The following is a 20,978-nucleotide window of genomic DNA, read 5'->3' as shown; positions in this document are numbered from 1 at the left end:
TACTTATGATTTTACTCTTTTCTTTCCATAAGATTTTTTTAAATTGTGTTTTCCAAGCCAAACCTGTTAACTCACACCCACAACTACAACCCTGAACTACTTACAGTGAAGTGAGTTCAAGGCCAGCCTGGGCTACTTAGATAACCCCGTCTTTAAGAAATAACCAGGGGGCCAGGCATTCATGGCGTACATCTTTTGTGCACCTTTAATCCCAGCACTCGGAAAGCAGAGGCAGGTGGATCTCTTTGAGTTCTAGGCCAGCCTGGTCTACAAGAGCTAGTTCTAGGACAGGCTCCAAAGCTACTGAAAAACATTGTTTCCAAAAAACAAACAAAAAATAGCCAGGGCTACATAAGAGAGACCCTGTCTCAAAACCAAAACACCCCCCCAAAAAAAGGAAAAAAAAATCACAGCTAGGCAGTGGTGGCACACCCCTTTAACCCTAGCACTCTGAAGACAGAGGCAGATGGATCTCTGAGTTCAGTGCCAGCCTGGTCTACAGAGAAAGTTCTAAGACAGCCAGGGCTACACAGAGAAACCCCATTCTGAAAATGAATGAATGAATGAACCATAAAACAATAAAAAAGAAAAAGGGTCTAGTCACATTTAACTGCTGTTCAGAATAGCCACAAAACAACAACAATCTGCACAGGAAACTGTGTATTACGGAAAGACAGGAAGGAACTTATCAGGGTTTAGAAGGTAGCTTAATCACTACAGGTTTCCCTATAATCAACAGCTCCAAAGAATTCCTAGTTTGGCATTTAAGAAATTTTTTTTAACTTTCTCATATAAATCAACATGTGAAAGATACACCCTCCCCTTCCTTTTAGGACCCTCTTTGAAAAGAGTTACCTAGAAACTGCAAGTCAGAAAATGGATTCATTTAAACTTATATGTGAGATCTTGGGCCCTAATAACCCTCGCTGCGAAACCACCCGCTGGAGGGTACAGCGCTAATCTAGAAAAAAGCCACACACAAACACAACTCAGCGCTGCTTCTTTTCCGGCCTTGCTTTATCTTTTCTAAAGCTACTTTGTAACTTCATTGTCTTCCTACCTCTTCATTCCCACTGAACATTTGATAACATTTAAAGACAGGCTTAGCGTCCAATCAGTAAGTAGACAGTAATATTCCTGGCAACAAAGGGGATAGTTTTATGCAGAAAAAAAAACAACCAAACAAACTCAGTATTTATTGCACCAAATGAAAGCATAGGATCGGATGGCATCTTCTCAAAGGGTCCTCCAGATCACTGCAGATTGGTCAAATCAACAAGGCGCTGAAATTTAGGAAGAGATTTGGAATAATCAACATGACTCCATAAAGGATGAGTTTCAAATATTTCCAAGATTCAGAACCGTAATGTAAAGACTGGAGGAGGGGTGACGTATTTTTCCAAACAAGTCTCTGTTAAGTGTTCCATTTCTACCACAGCACATACCAAGTATGGCAAATACTTGATTAATTCCCCGTTCTGTAAACTCTTCGCTCGTTACCTGTTTGTTGATGTTTATAAAAACCGTTTATAAATGATTAAATGAGAAATATGAATGGATAAATGTGTTCAATTACATAGGCTCACAGCTCCTGCTTGGACTCTAGGGAAGTGTCTATGGAAAACTCAGAGTGGGGTCGAGGAAAAGCAGGCCTTGAGAAGAACCTGGGCTCCAACCCAAACCACATTTTAAACCACAGCGCAGCGGGAAAGAGGACACGCTGGAGCCAGGACCGAGTAGGCTGAGGGGCTCGGGCCGCCGGAGAAGCCAACTAAGTTCTCCCCGCGTGGCGGCTGCCGGGGAGGACTCGAGAGCGGGCGGGGAAGGAGGCCGCTGTGCCAGCCTCACCGGAGAATGGCGAAGAGGCGAAGCGGAAGCGGGGCTAGAGGCCCGTGCCAAAGGCCGGGGCAAGCGGGAACGGCTGACCAGGGTCTGGCCCCAGCTCGGCGGCCACACTCACCTAGGGTACCCTGCTTCACCGCGGCTTGGCACCAGCTCCGCGCTGCTTCCTCGCTGCGCCTGCTGGGCGAGCGGGCGACCTCAGGTGTCCCTAGCAACCACGCTCCGCCACGCGCCCCGCCGCCGACGCCGCTGGCCGTCTGCCACGAACAGCGCCCGCCCCTAGCGGACAGACAGAAGGCCAGGAAGGGGTGGGCGGGGGGCGGGCCCGAGGCTGGCGCGCCGAATCCCAGCGCATAAGCTGCCTAGAGAATTGGGGGAGGGGTGGGGGAGGTCTTTTTTTTTTTTTTTTTTAAACGCGCAGCCTTGGTGGCACGCTGGAACTCTGCGAGCAGAATTCTGGGAACTGTAGTCCTACGGTTAATGGCTCCGTTCTGGGAATCCACAATTCAATTCATTCTACCAACCGCTCTGAACTCTCTTTGGTCTTGGCGCGCCCAGACTCTATTAAAGAATTTCCACTAAAATTCCACGAGTTTGAGACAGATAAGAAGAGTTAGCTCAAGCCACATTGACTCCCTCCAGCTCACATTTCTCTAAATTCAGCCACCTAGAGGGAGAAGACTAAGCCGGACATAGCTACAACGACCTGCTTTATGGGCTTCGAGTGACAACTTTAAGAACGTGTGAGTCCCTTCATTATCTCCCAGCACAGAACAGATTTGCTGCCTGTTTCAGACGTCGTTGGGACTATTGAATTTTGAGAACCACAGAGACAGTTGGAGGGTAAAAGGATCTTTCTCAGACAGCAAGCTACAGAAATTTAGTGACTAGTCAATGATAAGACTAACCTAATGAAAACAACTTAGATCACAGCAAGGATGCTCAACAAAATATTTAGGCAACAGTCATTGGTGTATGTTAAACTATCAAAGGATTAGTTAGCAATCTTAGATCAGCAAGGCGAAGGCAATTGTCCAGTTGGTGTCCTGATGTGATTTGGATTACACAGCAGTATTTCTGAAATACAGCGTATTTTATAAAATGTTAAATTTTTTAAGATAATTTTAAAAATTGAATCTAAATCTAATCAAGCATTGGCTTTAAATTTTAGTATATAAGATATAAAGAAAAACTACTAAATACTGCTATAGAGTCATACAAATGCAGAATTTGAACCAATATGCAATATGAATGGACCTTCTTTTTTCTTTTTTTTCTTTTTTTTCTTTTTTTTTTTTTTGATTTTCGAGACAGGGTTTCTCTGTAGCTTTTGGTTCCTGTCCTGGAACTAGCTCTTCTAGACCAGGCTGGCCTCGAACTCACAGAGATCCTCCTGCCTCTGCCTCCCAAGTGCCGGGATTAAAGGCATGCGCCACCACTGCCCGACTGAATGGACTTTCTTAAACAAAATGGAAGAGGGGGGGGAACCTCATGGTTAAGAGCACACTGCTCTTCCAGAGTACCTGAGTTACATTCCCAGGACCCATGTAACTCCAACTTCATGAGAGCTAATACCTTCCTCTCATGCCTGAGGGCACCCGCAGTCACTTGGCCGTAACTACCTGCCACACAGAGAGAGAGAGAGACATAAATATTTTTTTAGAAAATGAAAGAAGTGTTTTAGATGATAATATGTAAAAGATCAGGTCAACTAGATGACTCAGCAGATAAAGGTGATTCCCAGCAACCCTGAAGATCTAAGTTCAAGCCTTAGAACTGACATGGTGGAAAGCGAGAACGAACTTCCCAAAATTGTCCTCTGACCTCTACGACTGACACATTTGTAGTAACTTCTTATGAAAGCCACAGGTGACTACACCAAGTATTTCAACATTTTGGTGATTTTGGAGATATTCTTGCTTTCCGGGAAGCATAGACGTTCGGAGGGTATAAATGGTATAATACTAGAAGCTTGCTATTGTTTTTTAAAAAAAAACTACAGGAATGGTAGGGGAGGTGATTCAGTCAATAAAGTGTTGAACAAGTATGAAAAACTAAGTTCAGGTCAGGCAGTGGTGTCTCATGCCTTTAATTCCAGTACTAGGGAGGCAGAGGCAGGCAGATCTCTGGGAGTTTGAGGCCAGGCTGGTCTACAGGATTTGTTCCAGGATAGCCAGGGGCTGTTACACAGAGAAACCCTGTCTCAAAAAACCAAAAGAGAGAAAGAGAGAGAAGGAAAGGAAAGGAAAGGAAAGGAAAGGAAAGGAAAGGAAAGGAAAGGAAAGGAAAGGAAAACTAAGTTCAAGCTAGGAGGTGGTGGCACATGACTTTAATCCCAGCACTTGGGAAGCAGAAGCAGGTGAATCTCAGTGAGTCTACAGAGTGAGTTCCAGGACAGTCAAGGCTATACAGAGAGACCCTGTCTTGGAACTGCACCCCCCTCAACAAAAAAAAAGAAAAACGGGTTCATATCCCTAGCACCCACATAAAAAGCTGGGCACAGCTGTACAGGCCTGTAATTCCACTGCTTGGAAGGTGGAGACAGGAGGATCACATCAACTTGCTGGACAGTTTATCTAGCTTTTTGGTGGGCTCCAAGTTCAATGACAAACTATATCTCAAAAATTAAGATTGGGAGTGATTGGAAGCCACTTCACATTAACTCCATCTGTACATGAACATGCACATGCATTAAATGCATTAAAACCAAATAAAACGGTTTAGGAATGTCAAGGGATACAGCTTGTATCCCTTGTCAAGGGTAGAATGCTTACCTAGAGAGTATATACAAGGTTATGGATTCAGTTCCCCCGACAAAAAACAAGCAACTAGGCATGGTAGAATACACTTTTAATCCCAGCACTCCAGAATCAAAGGTAGGTAGTCTCTGCCAGTTAAAGGCCAGCCTGGTAGAAATAGAGAATTCTAGGCTGTCAGGGACCAGCCTCAAAAAAAATACTTCTTGCCAGGGTAAGGCCGTGGGAATTTAGAAATATAGTAATGAATATGAAGATGCAAATGAAAACAATAAAACCGAGAAACATATAGGATAGTGTTGGGAGGGAATTTCCATGAGTACTGAAAATACACCGTGTTTAATTTCCAACTGCTTAAAATACCCCTTACCCCAAAAGGTAGGAGTAAGACAAAAGACTGCATTAACATTGTAATGGAAAAATTTAAAATGCTGCAGGATCCCTTGCGGCAGCAGGCAGCAGAAATGCTGTAGGTCCCCAAGAGGGGGTAGCGGGCCATGGGGTGGCAGGCAGCAGGTCCTGAAACCAGCCAGTCCCAGGCAGAGACGGCTGGTGGTCGCCAAGTGGTGGCTGGTCCCAGGCAGGGAGACACGTGGTGGGTGGACAAGAGACAGAGACATGGATAGACATGCCATGCAGAGTGAGGTTGGATATTTATTCAGGGGGTTATAAAGGGGGAAGGAAGAAAGGGGGGAAAGAGAGAGAGAGAGAGAGAGAGAGAGAGAAAAGGAGGAAGGGGAGAAGTAGGGAGAGACATAGAAGCTGCCTCTCCAAGAGGAAGACAGAAAAGAGAGAGAGCTCAGGCCAGAAGCTGAAGATCAGCCTGCCTCAGTGGATGGGGGAGGGAGTAGGCATGGCTTGTCTCTTAAAGAGACAGATCATTGCATTCCCATCTCTTTTTTATAATAAAAAAGCGGGGGTTAGGCACCACAGGTCAAAGGAATTGGGGCTGTGGATTCTCAAGACTGCTTCCTGCTTATTTGTGGGCGTCGTTTTTGGGGGAAACCTGAGAACATCAGGTTGATAACATCCTGGCATAGCTGGTCTCTTTGCTCATGTCTGGTGTTTGTGGCATGGAAATGTCTGGTGTCTCTTATACCTGGTTAAGGTATTGGCAGAACAGAGGACAAAGTCAAGTTTAAGAAAAAAAAATTTTTTTGGACCAGGAAAACAAGGGGGGTGTATCTGACCTGTTTAAGGTGGATCCTTCAATTCAGCTCCCTGGAATGCACAAGAATTCTTTGGGTTTGTGAAAACAGAAGTTTTAGACATATGTCAGAATGACTGGAACAATTTTTCCATTACATTGGTGCCGAGACTCAAGGGGCTCTCTTGCCACTGTTCGAAGGGTCGGGATCCAAAACCAGCTATTTTCTCCACAACAACCACATGTTCCATATGCCTTCGATTGGTGAGTTTCCCCCATTCTACTATGGCCACCTCCCTTAGCTAAGATTGTGTTTGACTGACCTGGGGTCAGTCCGTCCCCACTAGCACTGCACAGTCTGTGCAGTGCATTCGACTGGGGGCCCAGGGTCCCTCAGATCCTTCTTTCTCTTTTTTTCCATTTCTTTTCTTTCCTTTTCCCCCTTGCAGTAAAAGGCCGCTCAGAGCGGCCTCTGGCCTCTCTGGCTTCTGAGTCACCCTGACCAGATCCAGCCAGGCTATAACACCCCACCTGGGGTCAGGAAACGCCCGGCCATGGGTCCTTGTGGTGTTTGCGCCGATTTGCACCCTGCCTATATGGATGTTTTGTGGATTTTCAAAATTTCAGCTGTGGATAGCGAGCCATCCATGTCTGTCCCCCAGCTTTTTTCAATTCCAGCTGTGGCATGGTGCAGCCTTTTTCTTTCTTTTTTTTTTAAAAAAAGATTTATTTATTTATTATGTATACAACTTTCTGCCTCCATGTATACCCACACACCAGAGGAGGGTGCCAGATCTCATTACAGATGGTTTGGAGCCACCATGTGGTTGCTGGGAATTGAATTTGGGACCTCTGGAAGAGCAGACAGTGCTCTTAATCAATGAGCCATTTCTCCAGCCCCTGGTGCAGCCTTTTTCAATCCCAGCCTTTTGCTCCCTGCTGCGGCTTGTGGCATGGTGGCATGTGGCATGGAGGCTCAACGACAGGGCGGATCATGCCTCTTGGTCTCTCTTATTACTAAGCTTAAAATCCCTGCAGCCCAAAATTGTGGCTTTTCCATCTCTTATTGAGCTTAAAACCCCTACAGCTCATAATTTGTGACTGCTGCCATTTTGACCTCACCACCACCTTAACTGAGGGCAAGTAGCCTCACCGCCATCTTAACTGAGTTGTTTTTCTTTCTTTTTTAAAATATTTATTTATTATGTATACAATATTCTGTCTGTGTGTATGTCTGCAGGCCACAAGAGGGCACCAGACGTCATTACAGATGGTTGTGAGCCACCTATGTGGTTGCCGGGAATTGAACTCAGGACCTTTGGAAGAGCAGGCAATGCTCTTAACCACTGAGCAATCTCTCCAGCCCAACTGAGTTGCTTTTCTATACAACATGTTACTGGGGCCATTATGACTGGGGTCAGGTGACTTTGCCGCCATCTTGGCTGAGAGCCAGGTCAGGTGACCAAGTTCCGCCATCTTTACTGAGGTATTCCCTGCCTGGTTCCCCAGTGTTAACTCTGTAGCATGGGTGACCTTACTGCCATCGTAACTGAGAGCCAGGTCAGATGACCAAGCTCTCCCATCTTTACTGAAGTATACCCTGCGTTGTCCCCCAGTTTACTTATGGGTTTTCTTTTTTCCCCTAAATTCCTCTTGTTGACTCTGTTGTATGTGTTTTGCGCAGTGGCACGCCTTTGATAGGGCCCACCAAGAGCATCCACTTTGTCCAATTCCTGTTCACTCTCTCTGTCTGTGATCACACATGTAACTTAAATGCACCTATGCTCAATGTTATAATTGTTCATTACATCTCATTTCAGACTACAAAAGCAATAAGTCTCATGTTTTAAACTGGTTTGTACTTTTACGTCTCTTACAAAAATACTTTATATTTAATCCAACACTCATTTAAAGTATATTAAGCTGTTCTCTACTATTGTCAGTTCTGCTATTAACCTTATATTGCAAGTAGTTTTTTCTTCTTTCTGTCTTTTTACGAGTGTAAATCTTACCTGTTAAGTTAAGAGCCAGTACAGTCAAGCACAGATCCAGCTCTCCAGGCAGATTCTATATGATAGTTATAGCTAATAAACAGCCCTCAACGGCTCAGATATCTGGGGAATATGGCATTTAAATATTTAATTATTAAATAACTTTTCATAACAAAAAGAGACTGGTTGGGGCTGGAGAGACGGCTCAGAGGTTAAGAGCACTCGCTGCTCTTCCAAAGGTCCTGAGTTCAATTCCCAGCAACTACATGGTGACTCACAACCATCTATTATCAGATCTGGTAACTTCTTCTGGCCTGCAGGGATACATGCAGGCAGAAGACTGTATACATAATAAATAAATAAATTTTTTTTTAAAAAAAAGAGAGACTGGTTGGCTCCTAGCAGCCACACTCTATTTCCTCCAAAGAAGACAGAAGGCAAATGGGCACAGAACAACGTCCATCTTCAGTTTCTTTCAATTGCCAAGGGCTGAGCACTCGGCAAAACTGCCTTTCATCTAAACTAAAGATCTCCAGATGTGGACAGAATCGCTGGTATGAACAGCCTAGATGCTCAGGTCAAGATAGGCTTGTCTTCCTACAGATTTCTTAGCCCACAGGATCTTCTGGAGCCTGGCAGGCCCTGCGCTAAACAGCAAAAGGCAAATGCAACCTTCAGCGACCATGGAGGACCCTGAGGAGTAGCTCTGGGTGACAACCAAGTAAGTTCTCTGTCATTTTTTAATCAGTAACTCAAGTAAAATTTGTCCTTCTCAAAGATCTCTGATGCAGTTTGACAGCTGAGAGATTTTGTCAGTTTAAAGGGACAAACTCACCAAACAAATTTCAGTAAAATACAAATACAAGATCTGTAAGTTATAAAGGTGTGAGGACAAATACAAGTTATCAAATTTCTCTCACATACTGCCTTCCATAGTCTTAAAAATACTTTTCATTGTACAAAAATATGTCACAGTCATTATACAATGTATGTGTCTAAAACTTCTGTTTTCACAAAACCAAAGAATTCTTGTGAGTTCCAGGGAGCCAAATTGAAGGATCCACCTTAAACAGGTCAGATACACCCCTCCTTGTTTCCATGGTTCTAAGTTTTTTTTTCTTAATTTAACTTTGTTCTTTGTTCTGCCAATAGCTTAATGCCTGATGTAAGAGACCCCAGACATTTCCATGCCACAAACACCGGATGGGAGCAAAGAGACCAGCTATGCCAGAATGTGATCAGCACCCAGCCTTCTCAGGTTGCCCCCAAAGACGACACCCACAAATAAGCAGGAAGAAGTCTTAAGAATCCACAGCCCCAATTCCCTTGACCTGTGGTGCCTAACCTCCCCCCCTTTTTATTATAAAAAAGAGATGGGAATGCAATGATCTGTCTCTTTAAGAGACAAGCCACGCCTACTCCCTCCCCCATCCGCTGAGGCAGGCTGATCTTCAGCTTCTGGCCTGAGCTCTCTCTCTCTTTTCTGTCTTCCTCTTGGAGAGGAAGTCTCCCCACTTCTCCCCTTCCCCTGCTTCTGTCTCTCTTTTCTCTCTCCCTTCTCTCTCTCTCTCTCTCTCTCTCTCTCTCCCTGCTCTTCTCCCATTCTCCTTTCCCCCTCCATAACCTCATGAATAAATATCCAACCTCACTCTTCATGGTGTGCCTATCCATGTATCTGTCTCTCTCACCCGCCTCCCGCCATCACATGGAGACCTGGAGACCTGCCACGTGGCCTCGTGTGCCATCCCTGCTTGGGACTGGCTGCTTTCCACAGCAAGCTGCTGGGGGAGCTTGCAGCAAATTCATTTCAGACATGATACAAGGAAATGAACATACCAATTGAAAGTCACAGGCTATGTCCATAGTTAAACATTCTGTTGCAGCTGAACGGTGGTGGCACACACCTTTAATTCTAGCACTCAGGAGGCAGAGGCAGGCGGATCGCTGAGAGTTTGAAGCCAGCCTGATCTACGAGAGCTAGTTCCAGGACAGGCTCCAAAACTACAGAGAAACCCTGTCTTGAAAAACGAAAAAAATAAAAATCTGTTGCTAGAACTTAACAAGTCACCAAGTCACACTCATGCCAGCAACCAAAACACTCTGTAGGCAAACCACTCCCTGGGTAGAATTCCAAGTTATCTCCATAAAGGGAATTGGAACTTAGTTGGATCCTTAGACTTTTGTTTGAGGTAGGAACAGACCTGCTTCTCTATTCCTGGGACACAGGGTCTGACAATTAGTCATACCTGTTAGACAATAACCTTAAGAGAGCAGAACTCTTGGATCAACATCTAGGTGGGGCCTTTGTTTGAGGTAGAAGCACAATAACCTTGTAAATTCCTACTCTCTGACCTTTGGTCATAATTTTGGGCCTCCACACCAGGCCAGCCAGCCAGAACTACATAGTGAGACTCTGCCTCAATAAGTAAGTTAATAGATAAATAACCAAAGCAGCAACAGTAAGAAACCCCAATACCATGCTGGAGAGATGGCTCAGCCATTAAAGGCTAGGTTCACAACCAAAAATATAAGAGTGCAGTTCCCAACACCCACAGCTGTCTCTCCAGCCACCAAATAATTAAATTTTTAGAAAGAAAAAGGAAAAAAAAAACCCAAGACCTACAGAAAACACACCTTAGTAGTAAGGAATACAATTATCATCTGTAGTGGTTTGTTCTGTCCCTTTAAGAGAAAAGCCATGCCCACTCCCTTCTTTGTCTGCCAAGGCAAGCTGATCTTCAGCTTCCAGCCTGAGTCCCTTCCTTTTCCATCTCTAGAAGAGGCAACTTCTGTCCCTCCTTTCTCCTCACTTCTCCTCTTTCCCCCCATTTTTCTCTCTCTTTCTCTCTGCTCTTCCCCATTCTCTCCTTCCCTTCCATAATCCACTAAATAAATATCCAACTTCACTCTGCATGGTGTCTCTGTCTCTCACCTGCTGCGTGGCTCCCTGTGTGGGACCTGTCTATCTGCTCAGTCTTTCACCTACCATGCAGCTCCCTTACTGGGACTTGCTGCCCCTCGTGGCCCACAAGCCATTCAGGGGCTCCCTGCCTGGGACATAGCTGCCTTCGTGGCCTGCCGTGGTCTCAGGACCTGCTGCCTGCTGCCCCTCCGGGAACCTGCAGCATTTTCTTTTACCATTTCTCTCTCTCTCTCCCTCTCTCTCTCATTCTTCTGTTTGGTTTGGTTTGATTTGGTTTGGTTTTTGAAACTGGGTTTTTTTGTGTAGCCTTGGCTTTCCTGGAACTCACTCTGTTGACCCAGCTTGCCTTAAACTTAGAGATCGTCTGCCTCTGCCTCCCAAGTGCCACCATCATCCAACCCAGTCAGGTTTTAGTTTCTAATACTTTTTCCATGAAAGGGAACCAAGCATCTTTGGAAAAGAGATTGATTCTAGGCTCCAGCAGAAAATATATGAGCCTGGAATATCTTGTCATCAGCAAAGGAAGCCTTGCACAGCACATAGTCACATGCACACATAACCTCCCACAATGATAGGAAAGAAGTGTGTCACTGAATTAATTGAAAGAGCTCCCAACAGACAAGGCTAAAACAAATTAAAAACAAAGTAAAGACATTCTACTTCCTAACCCAAATAGACATGTGTCCTTGAAATCATTTGGCACCTTGACAGAAAGGACAAAGCTGAAGAGAAGAAATCTTAAGGATGTAGACACTCTATCTTGAAGGAGGGAGGAGTACTCCTCTCCTTAGTTATGGGTTATGCCTGTCTGGGGCAAAGAGATACTTTACAATGGAGAAATCCTACAAACAGAATACGATGTGGAGCTGTATGCCTATTACCTCAGCACACGGCATACTGAGGTGGAAGGATTATTTAAGGCCTGCCTGGACTTCATGGTGAGTTCTATGCTAGCCAGAGCCACATATGAGACCATGTTGTAAGAGGGCCACTTCTGTGTTCCCAGCCACCCTCTGCTTGTTTGTTCCCGGCTGCCCAAACTCCCGAAATAACCACACAGAAACTGTATTAATTAAATCACTGCTTGGCCTATTAGCTCTAATTTCTTATTGGCTAGCTTTTATATCTTAATTTAACACATTTCCTTTATTTTATATTTTATCATGAGGCTCATGGCCTGCTAGCAAGATTCTGGTGTATCTGTCTCCAGCAGTGGATCCATGGCTTCTCCCTGACTCCACCTCCTTTCTTCCAGCATTCAGTTTAGTTTTCTTCACCTAGCTCTATTCTTTTGCCCTATCACAGGCCTAAAACAGTTTCTTTATTAACCAGGAGTATTCACAGTATACAGAGAGGGGGAATCCCATATCAAGACCATGTCTTAAAATTAAATCATGCCAAACACTTTAGCTGGTTGGCCAAGGTCAGCATCAAGACATGAATCATGTTCATAGAGTTAACTTTGGATATGTGGGCATTTTGTGCTTGCTGTCATATGTGACACTGGCTTCTGCTTTGTATATGTGTGTGTTTATACAGAAGTGAAAGGAAGCATCAGTGATGAAATTAGAAAGGGGATGTGATGGATCTTGGTTATCAACTTAACTGGAATCAACTGAAGTCCTTGTGCAGTCCTGTGAGGGACTTCCTTGACCACAAGTCTTCAATCATGAAGACCCCCTGTCCAAGCTGCAGGGAACTTTGCAGAAGTTAGGGTAGGAAGGATGTACGAGCTGTGCCAAGGGTGTGTGACTTTAATACCAGGCCCGGGGAGGCAGATGCAGGAACAGATAGATCTCTATGGGTCCGAAGCCAGCCTGGTCTACAATATGGAGTTCCAGGCTTGTCAGGGGTACCTAGTGGAGACTGTCTCAGAGTGAGTCCGGGTGGGAGAAACAAGGAAAAGGAGAGAGAGAGAGAAAACGGGAGAAAGGAGAGCCTGAGAATCGGCAGAAGAGCTGGGAATGACATGTGAACTCACATCAGATGCCCTTACCTGCACATCATAAAGCCAGTCAGAATTCCAGCATGGTTGCTGATGAGCTGCTGAGGCCCCACCCCCACCCGAGGAGCTCTAGGCAGCTGCTGGCTGCTGAGGGAGAGTCACTTTCTTTGGGGGTGTGGTCTCTGATGTTGCCGGTGGTTCAGAGGTTGAGGCTGGAGAAGTCGCATGCTGGAACTAAAGCAGGGAGTGTATATAGGTGATTATGTGTCTGCTGCAAGCTGGGTTTATGCTCAAGCGTGGTCAAAAGCTGGCCGCTTTAGGCAAGGACTTGGAATGCCGGCAATTTCAGGGGAGGAGCTCCTGAGGCCCCAAGAATGCCGAACTGGGTTTTTTGAGTTTTGGTCCCCCCCCAGGAAAATAATTTATTTAATAAAAATCTCATTACAAGAGGAATGCTAAAGGCTCTTCACGGGTTGTTTACAGAATGAATGGGTGGGGCTGGAGCCACGCCCCAGCATAATGGAATCCAGGGACAGAGCCATGTTCACACCCTTGCATCCAAGTTTCCAGCCACCTGTCCTCTGAGGGTGAGTGGGAGGGGCTGACTCAGGTGCCGGGCAGCTTCGCGTGGGGGATCAGAGTGCTCCGGAAGATCCAGGGATGAGGAGGGGCCCCATCCCTCAGGAGGTGTCTGGCCAGGGCTCAGAATCAGGAAATACACTGCCTGACCCTGTGACTCGGGGACAGAAAACTGGCATGCCCAGTGGAACAACACACACACACACACACACACACACACACACACACACACACACATACACACACACCCTGCAGGGCCCTGCAACATTAAGCTGGCCAAGAACGGGAGGAAGAGGTTTGAGCTCATTGGAGGCAGGAGCGGAAAGCCCAACCCAACAGCCCTGGCTCAGTCCATACCTGGCAGATATTACCTGGGTTGCTGCTACCAAACTGTCCACTTGGAGTCCTGCCCCAGGCTCCCACTCACCAAGTGCTCCCACTAGGCAGGCAGTTTCTGAGGAAGGGAAAAGGAGGGCTTACAGACCACAATCAACTTCTCTCTACTTGATTCTGAAACTTCTGAAGTCCAGAAACGTGTGAGACCCCGAGGGGGCCTCATGGAATTTCCAGGATAAAAAGGACATTGAAGCCCAGAGAAGGCAGTTATGTGCCCAAAGTCACACAACACAGCTAGAACTTGGTTCCTGGTCTTGATTCCCAAGGTGCAGATGGACAGAGGCCCCTTCTGTGCATGGGCTAACAGTGACCAGCAAGATCATGCCCACAGGGATGGGCATCTTTGGCAGGAAGAGCTCAGAGCCACTGTCTGAGGCAGCATTTACGTAGGTGCCAGGGGCACGTTGGTCTCAAGTCTCAGAGGCCCACCTCAGGAGCCACAGCAGAGAAGCAAGTTCACAGATGGTTGCTGGGTCTGTGACCATGAAACCTGCTTCCCCTCAAAAGCCACAACTTTCAAAGCCCAGAACGTGCCCCAGAACTGTTTTTGGGTTTTTTTGTTTGTTTGTTTTTTCCCTTTGCTTGGAGATTCTCTGATTGGGCATGGTTTGGAGAGAGAGAGAGAGAGAGAGAGAGAGAGAGAGAGAGAGAGAGAGAGAGAGAGAGAGAGAGGAGATCATGCAGGGTCAAGCTGGAGGCTCCAACCGAACATAAATACTATTTTTAAAGTGGCAAAAGTGACCTGACATGGTGTACTAGGAAAACACATTACCTACATAGTGTCCCTGCCAAAACTGACTAACAGAAAACAAACCTGAGAAATACCAGGTAGCCCAAACTTGACCTGTTCTCTTTGAAAGCATCAATCAATGTCATAATAGCCATAATAGCCAAGGTTATGGGATGGCTTTAGGGGCTGAATAGATATGACTGCAAAGGTAACATATGATGTCTGTGGACTAAGGCAATATTTAATTATGACACATAGATTACAATATTTAGAGATGTTAACTTCCTGAATTAAGTATACCATAGTTACATACAGAATATCCTTGCTCTTAAAAAAAAATTGTACATTATCTTGTGTGTGTGGGGATGTTGAGATGGGTTTTTGTGTAACCTAGGCTGTTTCCCCTGGTTCAGTCTCATATTCTGAGATTACAGTGGCTGCTATGCCTAGTGTGATGGTTATTCTTGGTTGTCAGTTTGACTAGATCTGGAATGTTACAGTCATGACCCAGAAATGAAGGGCATGCTTGTGATTTGGATCTTGAGGCAGGAAGGCAAACCTCCAATATGGGCCGCAGCTGCTGGAAGTCTGTATAAGAACAAGAGAAGGAGGGTTCATTCATTCCTGCTGGAAGTCTGTATAACAAGAGAAGAAGAAGGGTTCATTCATTCCTGCTGGAAGTCTGTATAAGAACAAGAGAAGCAGGAGGGTGTATTCATTCCTGCTGGAAGTCTGTATAAGAACAAGAGAAGAAGGAGGGTTCATTCCTTCCTTCTTCACCTGTTTGCTCTCATTTCTCAGCACACCCGTTCCTTCACTGGCATTGAAGTCTCCTTCCTTGGGATCCCAGCCTATACTGAGCAAAAACTGGATTCTTCGACTTTCCATTCACAGATAACCATTGCTGGACTCAACCTGTAAGTCATTCCAATAAAGTGTGTGTGTGTGTGTGTGTGTGTGTGTGTGTGTGTGTGTGTGTGTAGAGAGAGAGAGAGAGAGAGAGAGATTCATTTTATAAGTTCCGTGACTCTAGAGAACCCTGATTAAAACACGTAGCTTGCACAGTAAACTATCTAAAGATAAAGGCTCTTGATATTTACACCTCCCATATAGTTCAGAAAACTATAAAACCAAATGTGAAAAATTATTATTATTATTATTATTAGTGTGAGGGTGTACAAGTGCACACCCATCACAGCGCCCCTAGAGAAGGTTAGAGGACAACTCCCAGGAGTCAGTTCTCTCCTGCCACCTTGTGGGATTCCTGGATTGAACCCAGGTGATCAGGCCTATGTGAAGTACCTCTATCTGCTACCTGCCCCTGTGACAAAATATTGTGCTGGGGAATATTATTTTAAGGTATGTTACTTTTGTTTATGCTGCATTTGTTTAACTCTGTGAAGCTGTGATTCTTTGCCTGTCTAAAACACCTGATGGTCTAATAAAGAACTGAACAGCGATTAGCAAGGCAGGAGCAAGGGTAGGTAGGGTTGGCAGGCAGAGAGAATAAATAGGAGAAATGAGGAAGAGGAGGAGCAAGAGAACAAGGAGAGGGTAATGTCAGGGGTCAACCTCCCAGCCAGGCATGGAGTAAGACTGAAAGTAAGATATATAGAAGTAAGAAAAGAAAAAGGACCAGAGACAAAAGGTAGACAGGTTGATTTAAGTGAGAAAAACTAGCTAGAAACAAGTCAAGGTCAGGAATTCATAAGTAAAAATAAGCCTCCGTGTGTGATTTATTTGGGAGCTGGGTGGTGGGCCCTCCAAAAAGCCAAAAGAGTAAATCAGCACAAACATTTTGGTACCCAACATGGGGCTGAATTTCCATGTAGGACTTAAGAAAGCTGGGGGGGGGCCGGGCGGTGGTGGCGCACGCCTTTAATCCCAGCACTCGGGAGGCAGAGGCAGGCGGATCTCTGTGAGTTCGAGGCCAGCCTGGTCTACAAGAGCTAGTTCCAGGACAGGAACCAAAAGCTACAGAGAAACTCTGTCTCGAAAAATAAAAAAAAAAAAAAAAAAAAAAAAAAAAAGAAAGAAAGCTGGGGGGAATGCCGGGTGGTGGTGGCGCGCGCCTTTAATCCCAGCACTCGGGAGGCAGAGGCAGACAGATCTCTGTGAGTTCGAGGCCAGCCTGGTCTAGAAGAGCTAGTTCCAGGACAGGAACCAAAAGCTACGGAGAAACCCTGTCTCGAAAATCAAAAAAAAAAAAAGTCTCTGTCATTTCTAGAGTTTTTGGAAGTCATTTACAATGCACATTTTGTTTACTTAATGTTATATTCTCTGGTGCCTTTGAAGGAGTTAAAGACTAGACCGTTATAGTTGCAGTTTTCCTTAGATATGAAAGTAATTAGGTATAAAATTTTGGATTTACTAAGATAGGATAGATTATGGAGTATTTTAATTAAATTTACTATATACAAATGAATTGGAATTCAGTACATTGTGAATGTAATCTTTATTTGATAATTATTCTTATTGTATACAGTCTTACTATGTTAAAGTTAAAACTTTTCATTTTTGTTTAAAAAGAAAAAAAGGGGAAATGTTGGGGAATATTATTTTAAGGTGTGTTACTTTTTGTTTATGCTGCATCTGTTTAACTGTGAAGCTGTGATGCTTTGCCTGTCTAAAACACCTGGTGGTCTAATAAAGAACTGAATGGCCAATAGCGAGGCAGGAGCAAGGATAGGTGGGGCTGGCAGGCAGAGAGTATGAATAGAAGGAGAAACAAGGAGGAGGAGGAAAAAGAGAACAAGAATGTTGGGGACCAGCCACCCAGCCAGCCAGCCACAGAGTAAGAGTGTCAGATTACAGAAGTAAGAAAAGGAAAAAGCCCAGAGACAAAAGGTAAACAGGATAATTTAAAATAAGAAAAACTAGCTAGAAACAAGCCAAGCTAAGGACAGGCGTGATTTTTGTTTGTTTGTTTTGGTTTTCTGAGACAGGGTTTCTCTTGTAGACCAGGCTGGCCTCGAACTCACTGAGATCTGTCTGCCTCTGCTTCCCGGGTGCTGGGATTTAAGGCGTGCACCACCACTGCTCAGCCCATGTGTGTTTTATTTGGAAGCTGGTTGGTGGGTCCCCCCAAAAGCCAAAAGAGTAAGTCATCATACAACAAATCTGGGCAAAGGGAGGACTGAGGTTTTCTGTATTATTCAATAACTTGCGGATTATTTTGAATAGTTTTTTAACTATGATAGTGATAATTTTTAAAAGGAAATGCATAGAGGAACCCAATGCAGGAAATGCTCATGACAGCTCACTCTGGAAGCTCATGGGTTAGGAGTTTATTATGCCATTCTCTCTAGTTTTGTTGAAAACCTTAAGCTTCCTTCAACCCCTAAACAAAATTAAAACACTCATACACATAAAACCAACACTGGCCCAAATCCTTCAGTCTTTCAGACATTCTCCAAATTCCACATCCTCACACCATTTTTTGACTTTTTTTGTTTTGTTTTCACAGAGAGATCCTTTATTTTTTTTAAAAGATTTTAAAGATTTATTTATTATGTATACAATTATTATGGTATACAGAAGAGGGCACCAGATCTCATTACAGATGGTTGTGAGCCATCACATGGTTACTGGGAATTGAACTCAGGACCTTTGGAAGAGCAGTCAGTGCTCTTAACTGCTGAGCCATCTCTCCAGCCCTGAGAGACACTTTATTATGCAGGGAGGAAAAATTAATGTGGCTGCTTCCTGACTCAGGCAGAAAACAGCAGCAAATGACCTTGCAGGTGTTAATTTTTATAGGAATAAAAGGGGAGGTCTGTGTCAAAATGGGCTAGGATGCAGTAATAGAGGAGAAGAGGCTGACGGAGAAGGGCAAGGGTGCAGGGGTTTGTCCTGAAGGGACAAAGTTTTGCCTCTAGATAGACGGGAGACAGACATGCACACAGGCAAAAGGCAGTTTATAAAGGTAAAAGGGGAAACCCTGTTAGGATGAGGTGTTTAATTTTAATTAACATAATTAGGGGAGCCAAAGGGGTCTTTTGATTGCTGGACTTTGGTAGTCAGCCTCAGGAGGAAGCAGTGAAATAAGGAAATAGACCTTGGTGGCTAGCTTTAGGAACGTAATCCAACAGAGTTTACCAAGGCAGAGGGAGTGGGGAGAAGGGCAAGGCCCGCCAGAGCCACATGTTCAAGTGGGCTAGTGTGCCTTCATTAGTGTTAGGGTTCAGTATGCACCGTGATGCCCAGTTTATGCAGGCTAGGGAATCAAAGGCAGAGTTCTGTATGTGCTGAGCCAAGCACTCTAGCAACTGAGGTGCAGCGCCAGTTCCCTTTAGTCCTTTGGAAAGTCACTTATTGCCAGCCCGGTGTTTGACCTAACAAAAATCATTTTTTAAAAATATTTATTTGTTTATTATGTATACAATATTCTGTCTGTGTGTGTGTCTGCAGACCAGAAGAGGGCACCAGACCTAATTACAGATGGTTATGAGCCACCATGTGGTTGCTGGGTATTGAACTCAGGACCTTTGGAAGAGCAGGCGATGCTCTTAACCTCTGAGCCATCTCTCCAGCCCTGTTTTGTTTTTTTTAATTTGTTTTTAATTGAGCTATATGATTTTCTCTTCTCCCCTCCCTTCCTCCTCCCTCCCCTTCTACCTTCACCTATGACTGTCTCTATTTACTCAGGAGATGTTGCTCAGACCGTCTCCAGCTCAGCACTCTCAGGACATCCCCCTGCAACATTGATACATCGCTGCCCTTTCACAGTGTGTGTGCTCCCAAAGACGAGGGACCCATTTTCTTACTGTTTCCTTTTATTCAATTATTGTTCTCTTTTTTTCTTTTCTTTTTAAAGATTTTATTTATTATGTATACAATATTCTGTCTGCATGTATGCCTGCAGGCCAGAAGAGAGTGCCTAATCTCATCATAGATGTTGTGAGCTACCATGTGGTTGCTGGGAATTGAACTCAGGACTTCTGGAAGAACAGTCAGTGCTCTTAACCTCTGAGCCATCTCTCCAGCCCTCAATTATTGTTCTTTATGACAGTGTCCATCAAATTTTTATATATCAGGTAAGATATTTCAAGCTAGCATTTAGTTAACTATCTTTCTTTTTGGTTTTTTTGTTTTGTTTTTTGAGACAAGGTTTCTCTATAACTTTGGAGCCTGTCCTGGAACTAGCTCTGGTAGACCAGGTTGGCTTTGAACTTACAGAGATCCGCCTGTCTCTGCATCCCGAGTGCTGGGATTAAAGGCATGCACCACCACCGCCCAGCTTTAGTTAACTATCTAACTAGGGGAATATTTCTTAAATTCCTCTAGTTTATCTTTGAGGGAAAATAGGCTTCAAATACAGTCATCAAATTGAATTGTTAGCCAAAGGGTCCCCATAGGATTCCCCCAAACAACCAAGCTGTTGCCAAGACTAGGTTTCTCTCCACAAACTGACAAGGCCCCATTGCTGAAGACAACACTGAGGTATGAAGCTAGTAACTTCATGGAGTCTTCATCCCTATGTTCCAACATCTTTGTTACAGGAAAGTACTCCACACACTATCAAAAGAGAAACATAAGCACCAAGCCAGTCCCAAACCCTCTACCTACAAAGGTGTACTACCTACAAGATATGCTAGGGCAATAGAGACACACAGCCTGTGGGAGCAACCAACCACTATCTGATCTGACTTAAGGCCCACTCCATGAGAAGGAACCTATACCGGACACTGCTTGGGTGACCAAAAACCTGAGACTAGATAGCCCAGGAACCTATGGAAATAATAATAAAATAAATAATAATAATAATAATAATAATGGCCTAAAAAAGAAAAAAATACAGTGCCTGGCTCAACCATCATTCCTCCTGCAGGAGATGGGAACAAATACAGAGACCCATAGCCAGACATTATGCAGAAAGTGAGAGTCCTTGGAACACTCAGTCCTAAATAGGATGTCACCATCAAATCCCTGCCCTGAGAGCTCAGGGAACCCTGCAGAGGAGGCAGAAAGAGAATAAGAGCCAGAGGGGATAGAGCACCAGTAAAACAAGACCTTCTAAGTCAACATGAGCAAAGCTCATATGAGCTCACAGGGACTGAGGCAGTGTGCACAGGGTGTGCATGGGTCTGCACCAGGTCCTCTGCCATTATATTACGGCTTCCATTTCGTGACTCTATGGGGTTCCTGAACGTGTCAAGGAGTGGGTCTCCGATTCTAGTACCTTCTTCTCCTGGGTTCCTTTCTTTCTGTTGGATTTTCTTGTTTGGCTGTGATGTGATAGTTTTTATTTTTTAAAATGTAAACCTAGCCACTAGGTTAATGGTTAATGTTATGCCCAGATCCACAAAGTCCCCCAAAAACCAACAAGGAGACCAAGCCCTATATGTAAAAGCAAAGAGCCTTTATTTTGTACAAGTTTGCAAACTCGGTCTTTCCGTGGGTCCAACATGTTGGAATAATCAGAGAGCCCCAAGCACAGTTAGAGTTGGGTTTTTATAATAGTAAATGTGGGGGAGAGGGATTTCTAATGTTCAGGATCCCTGATTGGCTGACATTTGTCTAGGGGTGTCCTGGTGAAAGTGTGCTGGCAAGTGATCCCATCTACAAGGGTTGGAACCTAAGGAATTTCCTTTGGATGGTCTGTTCTTGGGTGGTGCCTGGGTAATCTCAGTTTGTGGTCTTTCCTGCTACCAGGTATTGCCTCTGGGT

The 20,978-nt window shown here is 44.6% G+C and overlaps 1 protein-coding gene across 3 annotated transcripts in view; it reads right to left on the bottom strand.

The window, feature by feature from the left end:
• Window positions 1-2,110, bottom strand: part of Ttll4 (tubulin tyrosine ligase like 4) — a 45,103-nt gene extending 42,993 nt beyond the window's left edge. The window contains exon 1 of one of the 3 annotated variants that reach the window (XM_075952193.1): window positions 1,961-2,110. The gene's annotated coding sequence lies outside the window, so the exon portion shown is untranslated. The remainder of the gene's footprint in view (window positions 1-1,960) is intronic. The other 2 variants (XM_075952194.1, XM_075952196.1) reach the window with 2 other exon arrangements.
• Between the last annotated feature and the right edge of the window lie 18,868 nt (window positions 2,111-20,978).

Source organism: Microtus pennsylvanicus, chromosome 17, assembly GCF_037038515.1.
Source record: "Microtus pennsylvanicus isolate mMicPen1 chromosome 17, mMicPen1.hap1, whole genome shotgun sequence".
NCBI classification, from domain to species: domain Eukaryota; kingdom Metazoa; phylum Chordata; class Mammalia; order Rodentia; family Cricetidae; genus Microtus; species Microtus pennsylvanicus.
Note: the sequence above shows the minus strand (reverse complement) of the source record. Positions and strands in the feature narration are given on the sequence as shown.